Source organism: Protopterus annectens, chromosome 11.part0 (assembly GCF_019279795.1).
Source record: "Protopterus annectens isolate FY-2018-M chromosome 11.part0, PAN1.0, whole genome shotgun sequence".
NCBI classification, from domain to species: Eukaryota; Metazoa; Chordata; order Ceratodontiformes; family Protopteridae; genus Protopterus; species Protopterus annectens.
In genome coordinates, this window is record NC_056745.1 from 1,001,446,870 (window position 1) to 1,001,471,836 (window position 24,967).

Genomic DNA, 24,967 nt, shown 5'->3' on the forward strand with positions numbered 1-24,967 from the left:
TGTCACAAATAGTGGTGATGTGAATCGAGGAACAAATCTGCTAAAAACTATAGTCACATGGTATACAGTAAGCAGCAATCTTTATTTCACTGAAACATAAAACCTGCAAGCCTGTAGACAGAATTTGTGCTTAAGTGGAATTTTGCAAGGAGATGAATGTACTTATTGCTTGGAGTATATGAAAACCAAGATGAAACAATGGACAAGTTTTGTGAATATCATGAACATAGGTTACCACGGACTGTAACAGAGTGATTGACTGAAAAAACATTGGTGACACTGGTACAATTTCTTTCTTGGTATAAAAATGGCCAAATGATAAGGCATATTTTGCAAACTGTGAAAAAATGGTGCTTAGTTGAGGGTCGTCCAAATTATGTGGATTATGACATTTCACAATCTAAATTGTTTCACGGATTTCAGCTCTTAGGGCTATAAAGGAATGTTGTAAGCATAAGATAAAGCAACATTTTCAAGAATGTTGAAAGTGTTTCTCCATTGGAAACTTAGATGTTTACAAATGTTAAATCGACAATGCATGGAATACAAGGTGTCACTCATCTTCTGTTATTATACAAGACGAAGAGGCAGGGCTGTTTGTTTAGATACTTTATTACATAGAAACACATCAGGCTGGATAGCAGCAACATAAAATATAAACAAACTGACAGACTAGTACATACATGCATGTCTACACCTCAACAACTCTCTACAAATAAATAGCTTGCACATGCTCAGTATTTATACACGTGTGCAAGCCCACTGGAAAGTTTCTTAAAGGCGCACATACACACTCTAATCTATATCCTTTCTCTTTACTTTGTTGTCTTGCAATAACAATGACATTTGAATCAACATGTAGTTATACAGACACTAATGAATAAAAACAACATGCATGTCCAAGTTGTCGTGTATCTGGAACATGGTCTGGAAATGTGACCTGATCTAGTATGATACTAGTTAGGACTGGTTTTAGCAACAGGGACAGTCATTGGTGAACAATCTGCTTCAGGACTCTGTGAGAATCTTTTCAGGAATAGGGATATTTGCTGGAATGTCCTCTGAAACTGGAACATTGGATAACTTACTCTCAAAACTAGAGTCTTTATCACAGGCAAGATGCTGCAATACTGGCTTGGACACTGGTACTAAATGTTTCCGATTCCATCTAAATTCTACTCCTTGTGATGTCACAATGCTTGGTCTTGGCTCTGGACATAGACTTTTCATGTCTCCAATCTGATTAAAACTTTTTGCTGTCTGCATCCTCACTACCTCCTTTTCTTGTAATGGATTGAGTGGTTTGCTGCTCTTATCATAATATGACTTCTGGGACAATTGCTTTTTCATGAGTTGGGCTTTCACTGCTTTCTTGTTCTTAGCACAGGGGAACCAAAAATTGCTACTGACTGGTAGTGTGGTTCTGGTCTGTCTCAACAAAAGTCTCTGAGCAGGTGAACCAAGATGTTTATCTCAAGGAATATTTCTGAGATTCAGGAGATTTAGAAAAACATCACTATTGTCACATTTTGACTTCTGTAATAACTCTTTTGCACTCTGAACTACATGTTCTGCCAAAACATTTGACTGTGAGTACTCAGGACTACTTGGAACAAGAATAAAGTCCCACTATTAAGTGAATCTCTTGAACTGCTGTCTTGTAAACCATGCCCTGTTTTGAGAAATAGCTTTGTGTGGACTACTATGGACAAAAAAAGACAATTCAACTTAATAATGACAGTACTGGATGCTAGATTAGGAAACAGGTCAATCTCTAACCAATTTGAATAAGAAAACAACCACCAAAGCTGTAAATAACACTTTTAATCACTGGTAAGCACTTTCGTACAACACTTCATCAAACCATACCTTATATTCATAGGTTCATAGGTGTGTACTAGGCTAATGGCCCTAGAGCCTTTACAAGCCTAGCCCATAGGATTACACTGGCATTGAGCCACCCAACCTTAGTTCCCAGTGCTTCTGTCAAGTAAAGCCACTGGAGTGATCCCTGGTGTGAATTTTCTATTTCCCATCCACTCACCAAGATTCCTCTTGAAGAGGGCCAGTGAGGTGCTCTGCTTGACATGTATGAGAAGTCTATTCCACAGCATGGGCAGTCTCTGGGTTATGAACCTGTCCCTCCAGCATGTTCTGTTGATTGTGGTAATGAGGTTGAGGTCTCTGTAGTATGTGGTGCAGAGGGATTAGGATTTCTTTAGATGCAGCATTTCTAACAGAGCTGGGTCAGGCATGGCTTTGTAAGTTAAGCAGAGATCACCTCTAAGTAGGTGATACGAGACAGTGAATAGTTGGAGTTTTTTGTCTGTCCATATAGGACAAATGTTTAAGGCCTAGGATCCTCTTTGTGAGGTACTTTTGCAGCCTCTCCAGTTGTTGCAGGTGTTTAGTGAGGTACATGCCAAATGGGACACTGTACTCAATGAGTGGCCTAATGGGGGAAGAGTAGAGGGAGACAATGACCTCTTTCTTCCTGGATGCAAAACCCTTAGTAATGAGATGTGCCACATAGAAGGACTTTCTGACCATAGTGGTAATGTGGTGGTCAAAAGAGAGGTTGCTGTCAACCTGTGTTCCCAAATATCTTATAATGCCTTCTGTGTTCAGTAGACTACCATCGATGTGGTAATTCATGGGAACCGGGTTTTTCCCAAAGGGGATGATGACACATTTTTTGGCATTGAGCTTAAGGCCATGGTTTTGACACCGTCTCAGTGAGGCCTTTCTGTAGGATGTCATCATCATTTGGGGAGTTAATAATAGCACCTGACTTGCAATCATCTGCAGACTTTGTCAGCCAGAGTCTCTTTGTGTTGGCCTGGACTTCAGAAAAGTAGATATCAAACAGGAGAGGACCCAGGACCAAACCCTGCGGGACTCCAGTTGTGACTGGTCAGCAGTCTGACTAGGAGTCAGCTACTTTCACACTGTGGGTTCTACCTGTGAGCCAGTTTGCAATCCACCTAGTGATATAGGAGCTGTTGCCTAGCTTAATGAAATTTTCTACGATTCCTGAGTGAGGAATGATATCAAAGGCCTTGACCAGATCAAGGTAGGCTGTATGAACCACCTTGCCTTCAACCACAGCTCTGGTGACTGACTCAAAGAAGTTGACCAAGTTGAGCAGGCAAGATCTACCCTTCACAAAACCAAACTGTGTGGTATCCAGAGTTTGGAGATTCCCTATATCCTTGTTTATTAGGTCCATGATGATGCTTTCCATAACTTTGCATATCAGACGTGTCAGGATAATGGGGCGATAGTTCCCAGGGTCTGTAGTCACTCCTCCTTTGTGGAGAGAGATGACTGTAGCAGTGCTCCATTCGGTAGGGACAAAGCTTGAGGTGAGGCTGTGATTGAATAGGGCACACAGGTGAGATGCCAGTTCATTCTGTAGTTCATGCAGAACACAACCAGTGATATTGTCATGTCCCATAGAAGCTATATTCTTGGCCTTGGGCAGTGCTGTTTTAACCTGTGCAGCAGTAATACTGGGTACCTAGCAATCTACTGGTATTGTGACTGGTCCTTTGGGGGGAGACAGGGGTAAAGTTGGCACTGAATCTGTAGGCCAGTATATTGGCAATAACTGTTGGCTCAGTATAGGAGGTACAATTGTGTAGTAGCTCAGAGCAAATCTGGGTACTGATGTAGATATTCTTTACATAACTATAGAAGGCCTTGTGGTTGTCTTTACTATCTGCTGCAATTCTGTTTTCATAGCTAGCTTTAGAGGATTTGATGAGGGATCTCAACTTTTTGTTGAGACTGATAAGGGAGTTTTTCCAGTCTTGGGCTTCACCTTATTCTGCATCAGTTTCCTCCTATTGTAGAGCTTATTTATGGCAGGGGACCACCAGATTGGCTTTCTTTTTCTGGAGGAGAGCATCTTGGTTCTATTGGTTATGGTGAGATCCATGCATTTGTGTACGTGTTCATATAGTATATTTGTGTATGATTCGGCAGTCATGCAACTATTCTCCATTTGCATGGGTGCCATGAAGTTCACAACATCTGTTTTTAGGAGCCCAAAGTTAGCTTTGGAGAAGTTTTTCATGGTGTTTACCTTTATGGGAGGGGGGGGGGATTTCCAAGGTGATTAGTTTGTGATCGGATCTAACCAGGGAGGAGTTGACTATTGGTGTAGAGCAACGGTTGCCCATGTTCGTAATGACCAGGTCAAGGATGTTGCTACCTCTAGTGGGGGTAAGAATGAGCTGGTCCAGGGCATTAGATGTAATCAATTCCAGGAAATGTTGGGCAAGTGTATTGGTACATGAGTAGTTTTCCCAGTTAATGGAGGGGTAGTTGAAGTTGCCCAGTATGAGAGTGTTAGATTGGACCCTAATATTCTCCAGGGTGCTTAGGAATATGGAGTGTAAGTCTCGGGACATGGTTGGGGACTTATAGCAGGCTCCAAACTGAATCTCTGTCTTACCCAATGCTAGCTGCACCTGAAGTATCTCAGATGTGTTATGTTGGGCTACCCGTCTGGAGGTTTGTGGTTCCTTTATGAATATGGAAACACGACCGCCTTTGGAGCTTCAGTCCAAGTTCTAGGGCTTAAGGGTGTGGAATGAATTATAGCCTGGTTGTGCAGGGGTGCTTTCTGCTGCTTTGAACCAGATCTCTATTATGGCACAAATGTCAATTTTCTCCATTTTAAGGAGTGCTTCAAGCATCTTGAGATTTAGACTTCTAGCGTTGAGCAACATGACCCTCAGATTGCATTTGTTTGTAAGTGTTACAATGGTAATTTGGTCTTTGGACCACCGCCTAAAAAAGGTGAAAAATTATGATGCCTTCCTGTTTGTTTCTTGCTGTTACTTGCATTTACATGCATGCATACCACAGTTCATTTAACTGTTTATTGTAATCAACTAGTCTTATTACTGTATTATACTGAGTACAATAAATACACAAAGATAACTGTTTCAGTTAATTCGCTTTACTATCACATTTTTCTTTTTAGATCTACAAGCATGTAACACAGATGCTGTCAGCTCTCTATGGCAAATACCCAAAGCTTGTTTATGCACAATCATATTTTTACCAAAAAGTCTGATATTTTTCTCAGAGTCTGATGTATAACAGTTCTTTCATTGTATAACAGTTTTCCTTTGTTCCCTTGTCCTTGGTTCTTTTTAGTTTGATGATCCATGGAAACTCAGTCTTGCATTATTTGAAACGTGGTGTTCCAGCACTATCTGAAACTTGATGTTACATCTCTTTACTTTGTTGATTCCTCCCAGATGCCATCTACGCAGTTATTTTTGCAGACTTTGTTTCTCAATAGCATACTCCTTTACATGGATGCCAAAATCTAAGCTATGCCAGCACACTTACTACTTTTTTATTTTTTCAGCTTTCTATACTGTTTCTAAATTAACCCTTAATATTTCATATTATTCTTGCAGCTTTTTTTCAAGCTAATAATTATGCTACCAACAGTTTAAATGGAGACAAAATACTATTTTCTTTCAGGTCCCCCTTATTTTATTTCATTTTTTGGAGGAACAGACTAAACTTCAGTTAAAGAAAAGACTGCATTTGTTTCATCAGCATTGCTATTTACAGCATTTACCACTTTGCTCATATTTACAATCATAACTTGTTGAGTTATTGCAACTCTTTGTAACCTGCAGCATATAAAACAATTTCAAGCTGTCATGATTATTATTATTATGACCCCTAAAACTACCAGCGCAGGATGTATTAACCAATTTAGTAATTTGGCCCCAAATGACGACCATCTTGTGAATATGTTCCATCAATTATGGGCAGTATCAGGTTCTGTTTTTGTCTTTTACTATTAACACTGGGTTATTTGAAACCACACATACAAACTGTGGTGCACTTTAACAAACATTTTGAAATTTGAAGGCAATATTGTTTAATGACTTACTAAATAGTAGGATTTCATTGTGCTTGTAAATGTACAATTTGTGAGATATCTTGTTTTGCTAGTTTTTATACCAAGCTCTTTTAAATCTGCGATTGGTATCTTTAAAACATGGAAATGTAATACTGAAGTACAATGTTATTTATTTATTTATTTATTTTGGTATTATTTTCCTATCATAGTACAAGTGGATGGTGTTTTTACCATTTGAACTGTATGAAGTACTGGCCTGTTACCCAAAATGGTAAGTATTTTAACCCATGGTCCTTTTCTTGTATTACTGTGTTGTTTATACAAATAAACAGAGTATTGGTAGAAATCATACCCTTTTTTTTCCCCCTGTTGAGTTTATTCTTATTTCTGTGTTATTGTCTACACACTGTGACATTTTTGCATGATGTCTTCCGTTGTTAGAACTGTTACATTTTTGAGGTAATGTACAGCATTTAATAGAGATAGAGCTGTTTATTGAAATGTTTATGTCAGTCATTGATTTTTCTTTATGCCTGACCCTCTTTAGCTAACCATGCTGTTATATTTGTGTTAAATGTTTTCCTCCCAAAGGCACATGCTGCATGTTTTTTACAACTGAAATTGTCTTGTGTTCTATTTTGTGTAGCATTTTCCTAAGTTTTATTCGTGAAATATTGTAATTCCCTCTGTTTTGATGTTCAGAATGATGCAAATGAAATGCAGGTCTGTGTTGAATGCTGTGTGCCTTGTCTCGCAGCTGCATTTTTATCTATAGTCCTTGAAGCATGTTCCAGACACTGAACATTCAGCTTGTCTCAAGCTGTACCAGAATATATGTATGCTACCAAAGAGAAATACATGTATTTAACTAACTATATTATTTCTGCATATATTATATATGCATCTAACTAGCAAATAGATGTGCACATGCAATTATACATTTTTAAACATATTTATCACTCTATATATTCCCTCTGTTTTATTTTAAATATAAAACTGTCTATATTAGTATGTACTTTCTTGTCAAGTTCTATGGCTATTAACTAGAAACACATTGAGAAACAAAACCTTTAATTTTCTTTTAATACAGCAAGTTAACACAGTTTAATATTGTCAACACAATGATGACAACCATTACTATTAGAACTGGATGAATCTGAATATGACTCTATACAGTGATATTCTATACAGCAATTTATTGACAATGCTTGAGGATTTTACTGCAAAGACATTGCAGTCTTGTTTTTTGAAAAAAAAAAACACATCATAAATGTCAAGCTTTGACTTGTTACTCTATTTACATAGATAAACCAATTACAATATACTGTACAAAATACACTTGATTGTACAGATTGTTTTTGCATTTGTATATACATGACTGTAAAGTACACTCAGTCTAGTTTCCAAACCTAGCATTAAACTGAAGCCTGCTAATTACATTACTTGAAAAATTAAAATGTATTTTTGGTATTACCACTTTGCACGTTTATACTTTTTGCAGTACTGTTTACAGAGTTAGTGTAAAATTGAAAGTATGCCCTTCCCTCTGTAGTATGCATCATTTTATTACAGTGTTGTTTATTTGCTTTATGCTGTGAGAATTTAATGTATGCTTGCCCTTTGGCTGTTACGTAGATGATGACACTTTGGTCTTACCATTTGCTTATTTTTTCTGGACATTTTCAAAAACAGAAAATATTTTTATAAAGCTTTTGCTATTCCTTATACTGTCAAAGTTGTAGTAGGAATTGCTTTTACCCATTTTGAAAAGATGTTTACTGTTACTACTAGCTATTAGTACCCTCCCTTTTTGTAAAGGGACCTGCATAATTTATTTTAACTGCATACCATAGTCTATATACTGACTGTACTTGGTGTAGTATTTACTTGCAGACATATTATTAATGACATGTATAGACAATTGTGACATCTTATTACAATTACTAAACAGGATTTTGTAGACTTTTGTGCTTTTTGCTTAATGCTGTACGTGAATACTTAACAATAATGTTTTAGAAAAACGTAAGCCATTTGGCCTGGTGACCTATCTTGTTTCCTTGACCTTATAGATTTCAGTACCAGTAACATTTTATCTTATACAACATTCTTTGTTACTCCCCATTCCAGCCAGGAAAATTTGAGCTCACATTACTTTTTTTCTTTTTGTGCATTTCAGACGTTTAACCCATAACTCCTTCAGCACTTACTCATACCTTCAGTCATTCGTTAATATACTTGCAACTTAATATTAGAATGCAGTTGTAAAACTCTTAGAATTATAATAAACATTCGTAATTTGCCTAACTATGCATAATACTGCTTTTGAATACTGTTTTTGCTGGAGTCTTTGCTATTTTTGATGCTATTATACAATTACAAAATATTCTAAGAAACAAAACAGATATTAACTAACACATGCTTAAAACAAATATATTTACATGATTTACATTTGCTGTTGTCTGCATTTTGCTGCACTTTAGATAAAAAGAAAATACATGCATGTCAGTCTTGTGACTTCATCCCCGAGATTCATGAAGCTCGGCGCAAGGCCGGTGTAAGGCCTGCGCCGGTGGTGTAGTGAATAGTTGGCGTAGTAGCGCCATATGCATAGTAATGAGTGCGCGCCGCAACCACAGACACGTGCGTAGTACGTGGCGAGCCCAAGTAGGATCGTCCGGGCGTGGCTAAGCCGGCAGGCGATGAGCAACCTAAAGTGCTGACTGCCACAGTCCGCCCATAATAGTAATGGCACCAGCCAGGGCCCGTGCAGAATGAAACGCATGCAGAGTATGCAACATAGTACCCGTCCCAACAAAACGGAGAAGCAAACACAACCCACGAAGCCCTAAGTGTACCCGTCCAAGGAACAAAGGATACGCGTAATACCGTGTTCGTCCCGCAATGCACTGTCAGTGGGCATACCCAGAGAAGGTGTACCGCAGCATGTCAGTGCGCCGCACCGACATAGGAGTAGCGACTAAGGTTACCACCTGTCCCACTTTGTGAGGGGCAGTCCCTCTATGGGCAGTTGTGTCCCGATAAAAAATATTAAAAACGGCAAATGTCCTAAGATTGTAGGACATAATTATGTCCCATATTTTATGTAATAGTTGCATAAAATAGTTATTTCCGTAACTAAAATACCTAAATGTCACAAGAAACAGAATAAGCAACTAAACTGCTACAAGAATAAGCTTTTATTTAGGCCAAACAAGTTAAGTTCTATGCTTTGTACTGACCGTGGGTATGTGTCGGCCTGTAAAATCTGATGTGAGTCCCGAAAATGTCCCACTTTGGCCATTTGAAAAGGTGGCAATCCTAGTAGCGACATGGGCATGGTCACCAGGGTTACCAACTGTCCCACTTTGCTATGGACAGTCCCTCATTTGACAGTTGTGTCCTGCCAAAACCGAAAAATGGCAAATGACCTGAGATTTCCGGACAAAACTATTCCCTCAATATACCTCTAATAGTAGCATAAAACATATATTTTGTATATGAAACACATACATGGCATAAGAAACAGAATAAGGAACCCAAATGCTACGAGAATAAGCGTATATTATGGCAAAAAAGTGAAGTTCTGTCATCTCTACTTGCTGTGGGTATGTGTTGTCCTGCAAAATCCGATGTTTCCACAAAAGATGTCCCACTATGGGCATTGGAAAAGGTGGCAACCATAATGGTCACAAGCAGTAGTGAGAGTACACAGCCAGGTAGCCATGTCGACATAACAACAGGAAGGAACCAAGATACCCTAAACACAGGCAAACATGTGCATAGCAACATGTACCACACCCAGCAACGTGTTAAATCGCATACACAGGATGGCGTATGTCTAAGCGTAATATCCAGAAGCAGAACCCATGCATGCAAATGTAATACACAATAGCCCCATTATAGCATGTAACTCCCACCCATGTACGACCGTGCACCCAACCCAGCTAGCAGCCTTGCGCAGCTACACACCTACACACAATGGGCATACCTGAAATGTGGTAAGAAGTATTGTTTTAGGCAGTGCCACGCGGGCAAATATGTACCCCACATGTCACCAACCCACCTCAGGTACAGATATGCAAATGGCTGCATGTGAATGTGTCAGCAGAATGTGTACATCCCGCATTTGGTATGGACCCGTCCAAACCCTATAGGCTTGCACACGCCACGGTGCACATAACTGTACACATGTGGACAAGTCGGGAAGTTGAACCACCGCACCGATGATTAGCTATGCAGACAAGTCAAACACATATAGCGGAACATGTGCCTACCAAACAGGATGTCCTAACAGGGTGCCACAGGCACAGAAGGGGAAGGTGGGACATCACATGTGGAGAGTAGCATTGCCAGACGGCCAAACACCCACGGCCAAGGTAAAGGATGGAACAACATGCATATGGCTGGATGGATGTTGTTAGAAAAATATATATAGAAACACATATGAAGTGCCAGTTTAGAAGCAAAATACTATATAATGCATTGAATTGTACTGCACAATATGGCAGTAGAAATGATCATGCATGTAATTGGTGAAGCTTAGCTGCAGTGTGATCGAACTCTGACCCTGGCAGTAACCAGTTCAGCAGGCTTATGTCTCTCAGCATTAATTATCTGCTGGGTTACAGAAAAATAAATGTATGTACATGTATATCTTCCTCCCTTCCACTGAGGAGGATGGCCTTGTGAGCTCTATCGAAGATAGAGTACAACTCCTTACCAGAGAGACAAAGGAACGTATTAAGAAATGAACTGACTATTGTATCTGAACAGTCCAGGTCCTTGAAAGAGCAACAATTACAGAAGGACACTGTAATTGACCAGGTGCCTTGCAAGGCTGTGTTATTCTCAAGGGAAAACATTTTAAAAGCATTACCTCAGCACCCTCGTATGAATAGAATATTGCGGGCCATAGTGATGGAAATGCCCTGTGACTGACCACATCAGTAAGGTGGGCAAAAGCTGATTGTAAACACTATATAAACAAATTGCTTCCTGTATAGAGTCAGACAAAACTCTTATACTTGTACTGTATATTTTTTTGCCTCCCGGTGTACACTACTAAAACGTTGTGAACCTGAGCTTCCTGTGTTATTGACTGTCATTTAGAAAAGCCTACTGATTTCTACAGTCTGGTTTTAACAACTTATTTGACACTGTGGTCCTTCTGAGCCGGAATTCCCTTGGTAAGCTACAGGTCAGAGTGCATGGGTGGTTAGACATCTGCGCAGGAGAAGTTGCCTAAATGGATCTTCTTGAGTGAAAAGACCTCCGACTGAATTGTTGTGTGTAAAGAGGCTGTCCACTGTCTGATCTGTGGCTGAAAAGCGGAAAACTGGATCCCAAGAAGAAAACGTGCAGTCATAAATGGGAGGCTCAGGTAAGGAGAGTTTGCCTCTTTGTCTCTGTTGTAGATCAGGGACCAGGCTACATTGAGTTTCTGTTAACAGTTGTGATAGCAGGTCGAAGACCAATCCAAGTAGTTTTACATTTGGACATAGATCAGGGGAACACAGAGTAGAGTAAATAGTCATTGTAGACACTACAGTGGATACAGGGAAGGAGATACCACGTGGTACGAGAGAAGGGTTACATAACAGTCATTTAGAAGACATGGGAGATTAGTGCACTAAGAGATCGTGAGATACGCGTTTGACGGGTGATGCGAAGTATATGCAATTGCAGAGAGCACATAATGTGAGATATTCTGCAAAATGGGGTAATAAATATGACATTGATGGTATATTAGACAAAATATCGTTAGTGAAACATTGGAATCACTTAAAATGTGACGCAGATGTTCTAGGGTTACCACCTGTCCCACTTTGCGAGGGACAGTCCCTCTTTGGCCAGTTGTGTCCTGCAAACAAACTGAACAAATGGCAAATGTCCTGATATCTTAGGACAAAAATATTTCCTATATTTTCTTTAATAGTAGCATAAAGCAGTTATTTTGTATCTGAAACACCAAAATATTATAATAAACAGAATAAGCAACTCAAATGCTACAAGAATAAGTTGCTATTCTGGCAAAAAGTAAATTTCTGTCCTTTGTACTGGCCATGGGTATGTTTTGCCCTGCAAAATCTGACGTTCCTACCACAAATGTCCCACTTTGGGCATTTGAAAAGGTGGCAACCCTAAGATGTGCAGGCTAAAAAACAGCGACAATTGGGTATCCCTCAAGCACATAGGTGGATTGAGGTAGTGAACCGAAGGGAACAGAAGACTAAAAATGCGAAAGCATCATACGTAGACAAAGAAGATAATAATACAGTAGTAGCGACGCCCCCCCTCCACCCCCTCCGATACCACATCCAGGATATGAAGCGGGAGGGCAGGCTAGTCCCCCCCATGTTATCCTGTGGCAACAGAGGTATCACAACGACCAATTGTAAGAGAAGCTATTGAAACCACATCCCGAACACGTAAAACACCTAGGGACACTCAACTAAGAAGAGAGTCACTAGAACAGAGTGAGGAAATCTGTCAATTAATTGAAGTACCGAACCCTCAGGCAGGACAGGAAGGCCAGGACCCAACTCCCTTAGTGTATAGACCGTGGACACCGGAAGATATCCGGAAAGTCACAGAGGGAATTCCCCATCCACAAAGTAATCACTATTCACCATGCAATACCCCTGTATCTCCTGATAGAAAAGCAAACAGGGAATGGCGGATGGTACAGGATTTACAAGCTGTAAATCATGCAATAATACCTAGGGTACCGATGGTGCCAGACCCACACACTATATTGAATGCTATGAACCCACAGAAGTATCTTACCGTGGTACATATAAGCTATGCTTCCTTTTCAATACCTATACATCCAGATAGTCCGTATTGTTTTGCATTTACATTCAGGGTAACAGATACAGCCATACCCGGCTATCGCAGGGATACTGTGAAAGTCCAACGATATTCGCACAGGAGATGGCTAGCAACATGCGGGGTTTACTCCACCGGGGCAGTCAAGTTCTACTTTATGTGGATGATATCCTGCTTTCGCCCCTACCCAGCAGCAATGTAGGGAAGATACAATAGCATTATTGAAATATTCAGCAGAACAGGGACATAAATTAAACAAGCATAAATTGCAACTTCGGAGAATACAGGTCAAGTACCTGGGATATGTGGTATCCAAGGAGGGTAGAACATTAGATGAAGATAGGAAGGCAGCAATTTCACAAGCACCCAAGCCAACTACCAAGAAGGGAATGATGTCCTTCCTGGGCCGACTAACTTGTCGAAGCTGGTTACCAAACTATGCTTTTGAATCGGCTCTATTGTCTGCTTTAATCTTTAATACACCTATGGCAGCACAAGATATACTACACTGGATTCCAGTAGCAGAAACAGCTTTCTGCAGACTAAAACGATTGATAGCTTCAACTTCTGTTTTAGGTCTCCCAAATAATCATAACAGATGTTTTCAGACTGTAGATTGTAAGCAGGGATATATGACGTCAGTCTTGACGCAACAGCATGGAAGTAAGCAACGCCCCATAGCTTACTACTCATCGCAGTTGGACCCAGTGGCATGGTCATTGCCACATTGTGTACAGGCAGTTGTTGCAGCAGCCATGGCAGTACAGGCCTCGGCATCAATGGTATTATTGAGAAAATCATATTATATACGCGTTTTTTAGACGATATATTTATTCTTTCTTGTATTACAGAAAATGAAGCTTCTATGTTGGTTAACTACTTTAATGGCAGTACTCACTTTCTTGAATTTACATACACATTTTCTACTGCTAGTATTGCATATTTGGACGTATGGTTGCAAAAAGATTTCCAGCATAATTGTTTTACCTCTAAGATACATCGTAAGAAGACATATTCTAACACTTTCTTGCATTTTACCAGTTGCCATCCTTTTTCCCAAAAAAGATCTGTGGTTAAGGGACAACTGGTACGTGCTGCGAGAATGATCACATTGTATGATGATTTTTGTGAGGAGTGTTTAAATTTGAGGAATATGTTTATGGCAAGGGGTTACCCTGTTAGTTTGTTGGATGAGCTGATCCAGGAAGTGACTGATAAACGTTTGGATAGGTTGTATACACCTTTGTTACCTGTAGTTACACACATAGGGACAAACACAACTATCCCAGTAAATACTGGTATTCGTAATGACACAGTGGTTGTTAACAGCACAATTGGTACTAACAATGCTGATTTGGTTGACCAACTTGAAGCAACTGTTGATATGAATATATCTTTAGCTGGTGAGACAGCCTTGGAGACTGCTGATGAGTCTTCCTTAACATGTTCATTCATCACCACTTTCAACTTGAATAGTGGTTTATGTAAGGATATCATTTTTAAAAACTGGGAATTGTTTAAAATGTATCCTGATATTTTTGAAAAAGTGGGGTACCAACCACGAGTGGTTTACAAGAGGGGTAAAAATATGAAGAACATTTTGGAAGTGAAACCTTCTGGATTAGTGCGCAATGCAGGCATGCATAAATGCCAGAATTGTAACTATTGCAGATTAATTGAGGAAGGGACACACTTTAGAATATGCAACTACACACATAAGATAGCTTTCAAATTGAATTGTAATACAACATATGTGATATACTTGGCAAGATGCAAATCATGCCCAGCCTTCTACATAGGTAAAACTGTGAGAAGGCTGAGGGAACGTATATATGAACACACATACGCTATAAAAAAGTTGAAAATGGAAAATGCTCTAGCCAAGCATATTAGTGTTTACCCTAACCACAGTTTTAAGTTTATGGCGATAGATCATATCCCTATGGATCAGAGAGGAGGGCCTAGACCATTAAAATTAGAAGAGGCAGAGTTAATTTGGCAGGTGAGACTGTATGCTTATAGGCACCCTGGATTAAACGACACCTGTTCAATTGCCAGTATTTTGAAATTAAAAAACCTTATAAGATGATACTGTCATAGAATATGTACCTTTTGTACACAAATTTGTCATCTATTTTACCTTATTTTAATTTAATTTTACTTAGGTTATCATTATATATACCTTTTATATATTTCTTTCACATTATTTAGTTTTGTATGTGGCTTTATATTTATGGTCAAAGTATTATTATTATTAGTTATTATCAACAGTAAGTTGATGCAGGCTGCTCAATAGTGTTTTTTTGAAAAAAACAAACTTTTTTAAAAAAAACACACTTTTTAAATTAATTAATTAATTGATTAATTGAGTAATTTATGACTGTATATAAATGTGATTGTAATTTGTTGTGTTATGTCCTTTGAAGAAGGCAAGCATTGGGCTTGTCGAAAAGCGCTTTGGTTATTTTCAGTAAAAGATCTATTTTAGTTTAAGGTCGCTGGTCTACGTTTGGTTTCTGTATTATTAGTTTGGTTGCCGTTTTGGTTTTCAATGGTATTATTCCACCCTCTCACTGTGAGAGTGCCTCATGCAGTTGCGATAATTTTGCTGCAAGAGAAAATAGCATTCCTGACCCGTGCTAGACATTTTTCTTGTTTGACCATACCCCTGAGTCAACCTCATATGGTGATTGAACGTTGTACAACATTAAACCCATCAACGTCACATCCGACACCTGTGTATGGCACACCACACAGTTGCCTACAGGAAATGGAGCAAATAACTTTACCCAGACAGGATATTACTGATATACCCTTAGATGATGCAGAGGTGACAGTTTATGTGTACGGATCATGTAGAAAGAGTCCTACAGGAAAGAATCAAGTAGGTTATGCAGTAGTTATTGATATTGAGATTGTAGAAGCCCAACCCCTGCAGCATAACTTGTCTGCTCAAGCAGCTGAATTGATAGCTTTAACACGTGCTTGCACTCTAGCGAAAAACAGATGTGTGGACATTTGTACCGATAGTCAGTATGCTGTCTCTACAGTGCATGTTTATGCGCAGCAGTGGAAGAATAGGGGAATGATAACATCCACTGGTAAACCGATTAATCATGCGCAATTGATCTTGAATTTATTAGATCCCATTCAGTTACCTACTAAAGTAGCTAATTGTAAATGTGCAGCTCATACAAAGCAACAGGATAAGATTACGAAAGGTAATGCACGGGCTGATGCAGCTGCAAAACAAGCAGCCTCACACTCAGAAAGTGTCTTTTTGAATGAGGAATGACAATCTTCAGAGATTCTAGATTTAGAAATGTTAGAAACAATGCAAACATCAACTACGAAAGCAGAAAAGCAGACGTGGGTAAGACGAGGAGCAATCCTTGAAGACGGACTGTACATCTCCAAAGTGAGAAAGCCAATATTAACGTCTAATTTATTCAGATATGCGGCTTTGTTGAGCCATGGGTAGAGCCATGTCTCAACAGGGGGGATGGTACAGTTGGTTAACAGAATATTCCTAACATACGGAATTAGGAACCACATACAAATATTTTGAGCAGCGTGTCATATTTGCAGTAAACATCATGCACAGGGAGCATTTCAACCGAAGCGAGTGAGTTTCCCTATACCACCATATCCGTTCCATACTATTTGTATGGAGTTTATACAGCTGAATAAATGTGAAGGGAAGAAATACTGTTTAGTGATTATAGATATGTTATCAAAATGGGTAGAAGCATTTCCAACCAGGAATCCGGATGCAGCAACAGCGGCAAAGGTCCCAGTAAAATAAAGTATCCCTAGATCTGGCATACCAGAAAGAAGCTACAGTGACAATAGAACACATTTTGTGAACCAGACAATCCAGCAACCTGGGGGATTATTTGGGATTTCCTTGAATAATCATTGCACGTACAACCCACAGTCAGCATGACTGGTGGCGAGGTACAATGGGATCTCGAGAAATAAGTTGAGGAGGTTGATGAGTGACACCCAGACTAATTGGATTTGCTGTCTACCTCTAGCATTGCTGAGCATGACAACAGTTCCAAATGTAAAGGGTTTGACCCCCTTTGAAGTAGTATTTGGAATGGCATATTATGTGCCACAGTGGAAAGCTGTCATGCCTGCAGAGCTGGAGGTCGATGGCTCATTAGCCAGTTACATGAGAGGATTGTTAACCAATAACACTGTTTTGCAGTTAAACTCTTTTTCAGATAAAGGGCAAGCGAAGCTGGACGCAGAGCTGACTCCAGTATCCTGGGTGTGGTTGACTGTTATCCAAACAAGTAACCGGACGAGTCCAACGTGGGAAGGTCCGTACCAGGTACTGTTGGCAACGCCTACTGCAGTAAAGGTTGCGGAAAGGTCGTCCTGGGTTCACCTGACCCTTTTCAAACCGGTAAAGAATATCCAGTCTGATTTACATGTTGTAGCCGATATACCATAGAGACAGAATCACCCGGGGCAGAGTGTATAACAATACAAAGCAACCCCAAAGACATTGGTTTACTGTCCTACTGATCATACACCTATTAACCATGTTTGTGGTGACTTTACTTTTGCTGGGATCTTTCCTGCATATAACTACACAGATACAAATAGTGAGATGTGATGAACTGGCCACAGATTGGCATCCAAACCTCAACACATACCTAGCCATGACGCGTGTGCATGTACAGACTATGAACATTTCAAATTGCTGGGTTTGTACTGCCATACCTACATCATATGGAGGACTTTCGATGTATGCTGTCCCCTTGGGGATAGATTGAGACTTGTGAATATCTACCTTTTGATACAGGTTCTGTGAGATCACAGGACAAAGTGGCACTGTACTTACCTGTTACACAAAAAGGAATTGTTTGTTTTCATAAACATGATACAGTCCAAGTTGGTGGGAGTAATTGTAACATAACTGTGTCTTACAAATGTCATATAACAGCCAAAGATTACAGTACTAGTTGTAGCACCATTCATAATTTGTATTTAAGCTTAATGAGAACAACGTGGAAAGATGTGCAGAAACATCCTGGATTGTATAAACAGTTGTCTGTTATAGACAGGAAAATGTTACATGCAGAGTTAACCCGCATCAGTAGTAAAGTAGAATATTATTATTTTGTTTGTGGGAAAAAAGCATATCAATGGTTACCTGAGAATTGGTCCGGCAGTTGTTTTTTGGGTTATCTGGCTTCAGCCATATGACATACTGCAGAATTGCCTCTGGGTATGAAACGAAATGTAAGAGATATAGCTCGAAGAACTGGGAACTCAGTCGTGAAACCTACTAATCCAGTGGGTGAAATGGAAGCTGTTTGGAAAAATCATTCTTCTGCAAGAGATAAAGGAAAATTGACTCATATGGACTTGAGTGACAGCGTTATATCCTGGGCTGGAACAATCCCAGCTTATGGAGCAGTGAAATCAATCAGGGAACTGAGGAAGTTGTCAAAACCTCTCGAAGGAATGAGCAGTGCGACTTTTCCGCTCTCGAACTTGTGACTGATGAACTGAATGCAATGAGAACTGTTGTGCCACAAAATGTAATGGCTCACGACTGCACCCTGGTGGCGAGAAGTGGTACGTGCGCGCTTATCAAAGAAGACTGCTGTGTTTAAGTACCACATAATAAGCACGATATCAACGACCACCTAGAGGTAATACAGCAGGTATCAGCCATGGCGGAACCAGGCCCAAACCCACTGACGAACTATTTCCAGAAACCATTTGGTGGATGGGGTTCACTCATACTGAATATCTTGATTGCCATTTGTGTTGTTCTGCTCATATTGGGAGCATGTGTCTGTTGCGGGATACCTTGTATGAAAGTATTAGTCAGGGACTCTGTTGACGTATCTGTAACTGAGACTGTGTATCAAGACCTGGAGTGGGATTTGTTAATACCAAATGAAATCCTTTCTGAAATGTACAACAAATGACTTGCCTAGTTAAAAGTTCCAGAGAGGAAGAGGCTAGGGAATGAAATAATGTTGTATATGTTTCTGGATAGAATAAAAGCAATCAAAGGAGGGAGAATGTTAGAAAAATATATATTTAAACATATATGACGTGCTAGTTTAGAAGCAAATAGTGTATAATGCATATTATTCTATTTTACAATATGGCAGTAGAACTTATCATGCATGTAATTGCCTGTAGTGTAGCTGCAGTGTGATCAAACCCTGACCCTGGCAGTAACCAGTTCAGCAGGTGTATGTCATTCAGCATTAATTATCTGCTGGGTTAGAGAATAATAAATGTATGTACATGTATATCTTTCATCCTTCCACTGAGGAGGATGGCCTTGTGAGCTCTATCTAAGATAGAGTACAGCTGCTCACCAGAGAGACAAAGGAACCTAGTAGGAAATGAACTGACTATTGTATCTGAACAGGCTTGGAACCTTGACAGAGCAGAATTTACAGAAGGACATTCTAATTGACTATGTGCCTCGCAAGGCTGTGCTATTCTCATGGGAAAACATTTAATAAGCATTACCTTAGCACCGTTGTAGGAATACAATATTGTGGACTATAGTGATGTAAATGCCCTGTGACTGACAACATCATTAAGGTGGGCAAAGCTGATTGTAAACACAATACTCATACAGCTGTTTCTTGTATAGAGTCAGACAAAACTCTATACTTGTACTGCATAGTTATTTGCCTCCTGGTGCACACTATTAAAACGTTGTGAAACTGAGCTTCCTGTGTTATTGACTGTCATTTTGAAAAGCCTAATGAGTGTTACAGTCTGATTTAAACAACGTAATTGACAGATGTGTATGTCCTAGCATGGGAATAGGTCAAGCCAACCACCACAATCACCATGTGTACCACATACAAACAGCCAGTAACACGCAGTAGTAATGCATGAAGGCATACACGACTGTGGGAATAGCACAGGACATATGGCACGTGCCAAGTGCAGATGCGTGACACAAAACCTCAGGATGGGGCTCCCTGCAAAGAGGAACATGTGCCAACCACACCTCCCACAGATGTACCGGCAATGAAAACACATGCCAAACACACAGCAACACTACCGTCCAACCCACGACCGTAACGGAGGCTGGTCAAACACCACCATGAAGTGTGCACAAACAGGGACACGTGTAACCATTGCCTTAACACCCCCCCATAGGCCAAAGAAGAATAGAATGGACATATGCATGTAATGTTGTGAAGGATGTGTGGTAGTCCTCAGTATCACAGTGGTAGGGACACAGATACACTGTAATCAACCATGACGTATGTGCACTGTAGACAGCATATCTGCAGGTAATACAGAGGACAATCACGTGCCACAGAAATATACACATGAGAAAGAGGATAGGGGATAGACAAGTGTAAATGGGACAAACTATGAATATAGGTTCATAGGTCCATAGGTACAGGGTAGGCTATCTACCCAAGTTCAGCCATAACCCTACACCATAGTTAGGATTCCTTTGCCAACCTTCCGGTCCGGAGATAAAATGCTTATGATATTGCCGTACCTCTGTCAAGCAGTGATAATGATGTAATCCCTGGCCTATATCTGCAATCCCCCATCCAACGGACAACATACCCCCGAACAAGGCTAGCAAGGATCTCTGCCTCACATGTACTGTGATGTAGATCCACAGCATAGTGAGTGTCTGGGTGACGTATGTGTCACTCCAACACATCCTATTAATGACCGCGTCAAGGTTCACGTCACCTGCCCTTGTGGTTCCGAGGGATGTAGATGCAGTAGGTGAAGCATAGACATGACATATGGGTCGACATGGCCTCGTATGTCAGGCACAGGTCAACACTGAACAAGAGGTATGTGACCGAATGGAGCAGGGGTCCTAACAGTGGGGCAGCATTACACAAATCCATGACACCCTGCATCTGTATGACAATTAACCTATGAGGCCTTCCCAGCTGCTGTAGGTGTCGGGTCAGATACCCTCCGAAATGGGGCAATGTAGTCAATCATAGGTGTAACACGTAATGAGTACAAGGAGACAATGACCTACCCTGATCTAGATGTGAATCCCTGCACAAACAGGTGGGCAATGTAGAAGTCCCACCGAACCACGATAGCAACGTGTGTGTTGAATGAATGGTGACCGACAACCTCTGTCCCCTGATCCCTGGTAATCACCCCTGCGCTCAGTGGACTGCCACCCATATGCTGGACAGGGGTGACCTAGTACTCCTCGGTATGATGTTGCATTACCTTGCATTTAGCTGTAGGCCATGTCCCTGACAGCAGATATGCATATCTGGGAGCCCCTTTGAAGGATATCCGTGTCAGATGTCCGTCCCACTATGGCACCAGTTTCGCAGTCATCTACAAACAATGTCGCCCATAACACCCCTGTGTGTGCCTGTACTGTGGAAATGTAGATGTATAAGAGGAGTGGACCCAGGGAAGAGCCCCGTGGGACACCGCCTGCGACAGGCAGTAGGTCCGACATGCTGCCAGCAACTATGACCGTGGGTATCACATAGTCAGTTTACAACCCATCCTGCGATGTACGTGTTCATATCCAAGCCGATGGGTTTATCAATGATACCTGAGGGGGGTAATGTGTTGAAGGCCTTTGCCAGGTCGAGGTAGGCTGTATGGACTGCAAGACCCCCATCAATGGCCTCGGTGACTGTCCCGAAAACGTCAACCATGCTTTAAACGCATGAACCTGACCAAGCCAAACCGTGTTGGATGCAAAGTATGCAGGTCCCCTATGCCTTCATCTACGAGCCACAGTATGATCCCTTCCCATGTCTTTGCAGATAGGTCTCCTCATGGTAATGGGACAGTAATAACCAGGATCAGTGGAGGCATTGGCCCTGTGATGTGGGACTACAGTCGCCGTGCGACACAACCCGGGTACGTTACCCGAGGTGAGGCTACAAAGAAACAGCTGTCCTAACTGTGGGTCTAATTCCTCAATGAGATTGTGGAGTACATAGTCAGGTCACCAGCTGGTCCCATGGATGCTATGTTCACTACCCTGGAGAGAGCATGTCCCACCCGTGCATCACAGAACATTTGGGGACCACAAACCGCCGGTACAGACATCTATTCATGTGGGGGGGAGGGTGTGGAGATGTCCTCACCGAACCTGTCAGCCCGTATTTTGGCAATGTGTGTATGTTGAGTAAACTCCACATCATCGTGAACCCAGTCAGAGCATATGTGGGAGTGACCTCCCAGGTGTCCAGCATAGCAAATGAAGGCTGTATGATTGTCAGCCAGGTCCATGTAGATATATCTGTGGAACGTGCCCCGTACCATGTCATGACAGCCTGTAGCTCTACACATATAATGACCAAGGGTGTCATACCTCACAAGGTGTCTGCTCCGCCTTGTAGTAGCCACCTCCTCTCATTGTACAGCTTGTGTATGGCTGGGGTACACCACACTGGATGCTTGGCATTGGTACAATGAACCACAGTTGGGTAAGGGAATGCCTGATCCATGCAGTCCTGTAGGTACCGGTAGACGGCATATGTAAGTGATGCAGTGGCTACAGTACTGTTGACCACTGGCTCAGGGTCCTTAAAGGAGACCACAGTAGTGTTCAGAATTGTGAATTCTGCCTTTGAGAAAGCCATGTGTATGGTAACGGGCAACACCCACAGCAACGGATGTCAATAGCAGAAGCCATTGTCCAAATAACATAGATTAACGTCGGCATGACAATATGTATTATCATACATGTATTGACACGTGTCTGCTAATTACACTTGCAAATGGCCGGTAAGACCGGGCCAAAGTGCCCATGATTTACCTAGTCTGGAGGTGTCATTCTGACAATAAAGTGGCGATACTTCCCAACCGGGACCTCTGGGGATTAATTAAAGCAGTTGTTAACCTGCAACATTGGATGTACACCATTTGGTTCCGGTCTCGGAAAACATGGTTTCCATAGCACTACACACTATGGGTAGTCAAGCAGACATCTGCGATTGGTGAACACACAGCAGCAGTCTAACCCACTGGCCACACGAACACAGTCCGACAAGCTCTACACTTTACATATGCACATTGGTGTCCATTGTAGGACCCAAAAATTTTCCCGTACGGAATGCGTGCCAGCCTCCGTCATCACCCACGTGAACCGATTGCCGTGACCACGTCACAGCTACTTATATGCACCACAAGCGTGTTCAATGTTGATGATAGCTGTCCATGAAATGCAGCACATATGCACAGAAATCCCCAGGGTTCCGAGTCCATAGAAGTGCGTCCACATCACAGTCCCGCACATGAAGGATGTGTAATGGGTACTGTCGACTGTTGCAGTCAAGGGATCCTGGGTATGTAGAAACAGGGCTCGGTGTCGTTTGGCAGGTAATCCTTTGTCCTGCCCCGTGGGAGGGATGTGGGCGTAGCACCTGCCTTACTCCCCACTAATAATGCAAAGCATCCACCGGAGAATGCTAAATGCAGGTGTGAAATGTGTACAGCCCTATACCAGTGTCCAGTAGGCAATTCTCATGGATGGACAAGCGTACGACCAAGATGGCACCCACAACTGCAAACCTGGGGGAATTACACAGCCGCGGTAAGGCATAACACAGGAAATATACATAGGGACTACAGTTGACATTCCCCATACAAAGTTGGACCGCCGTGCATACACCGGCGTACACAGCACTCAATCTGCCAGCAACAAAATGGGGAGCACTCGCTACCATACTGCGGAACAGATGGGCGACCTGTGGAACACATACTAATGGCACACCAACAATGTCAACTAGGATATGTAAACTATGGCGTTCCCACCTATGAAGAAAACATGCTTCAATGAATACATAGGGGATCAACATGTTCTGGTGGTGTTATGTTGAAAATACAGTGACGGATATGTCCTATTGGGACGTCTGAGGTTTATTTGAAGCAGTTGCTAACCTGCATCTTTGGATGTACACCATTTGTTCACAGTTCTAAATTACCTGGTTACGTAGCACCACGTAGAATGGGTAGTCAAACAGACATCCGCGATTGGGGAACATACAGCAGCAGTCAAAAGCACTGGCCAGTTGGACACAGTCAAGCAACATCTAACTTTACATATGCACATTGGTGTCCATTGAAGGACCCAAAAATACCTTCTCACAGAACTCACTCCAGCCGTCTCCGAACAACAGACGATGCTATAGCCATGACTACGGCACAGTTAGACATATGCACCACCAGCGTGTTTAAGGTTGATGACAAGTGTCCATGAAATGCAGGACATATGAACAGAAATACCCAGATCGACGTGTCCATACATGTGCGTCCACATCCCAGTCCCGCACGCATGAAGGATGTGTAATGGGTACTGTCGAGGGTTGCAGCCATGGGATCTTGGGTATGCAGAAATGGGGCTCGGTGTTGTCTGGCAGATAATCCGTTGTCCCGCCCCGTGGGAGGGATGGGGGCATAGTACCTGCCTTACTCCCCACTAATAATGCAAAGCATCCACCGGAGAATGCTAAATGCAGGTGTGAAATGTGTACAGCCCTATACCAGTGTCCAGTAGGCAATTCACATGGATGGACAAGCGTACGACCAAGATGGCACCCATAACTGCAAACCCGGTGGAATTACACTGCCGCAGTAAGGCATTACACAGGTAATACACATAGGGACTACACTTGACATTCCCCATACAAAAAACAGAGAACCAGCTGTGAAAGTCCAAAGCAAAAATGAGGTACTGTAGAAACGGTCAGTGACCACTCAGAGCCCACCAGGAATTAAATGCAGTCACCATAGTTTATTGAGCTTTTGTCTGCTTCATAAGCAGACTTCTTCAGAATACATACAATGCAGTTCAACCTACTACATTTAAAACCCTTAATTGGTCAGTAAATTAGATGTGCTAAGTATTAATTAAATGCCTTAAAGGCAAACAAGCTAAAAAACTTTACTTGGGTTACAGATTCCACACAGTGAGTAAATCAGACATTGCTTCAAAAAGTATATTCTTCATAGAAAATAAAAATATATGTATATATATGAAAGAAGAACCAACATAATGTTTTCCAAATGTCTGAGTGTATAAGCTACATATATATGTTCTAGGGATTGTGCCAATATATATAAGAACTAGAGACACCTAGTAATATAAATGAACCATAATATATAGAGATAAACCTTATGATTATGACTAATGTAAAATATATCAATGAAATGTAAAGATTCACAATGTGGTAAAGTAAATATTCATTCAGAAGGTTAGTTAAATAAATCAATTCAGAC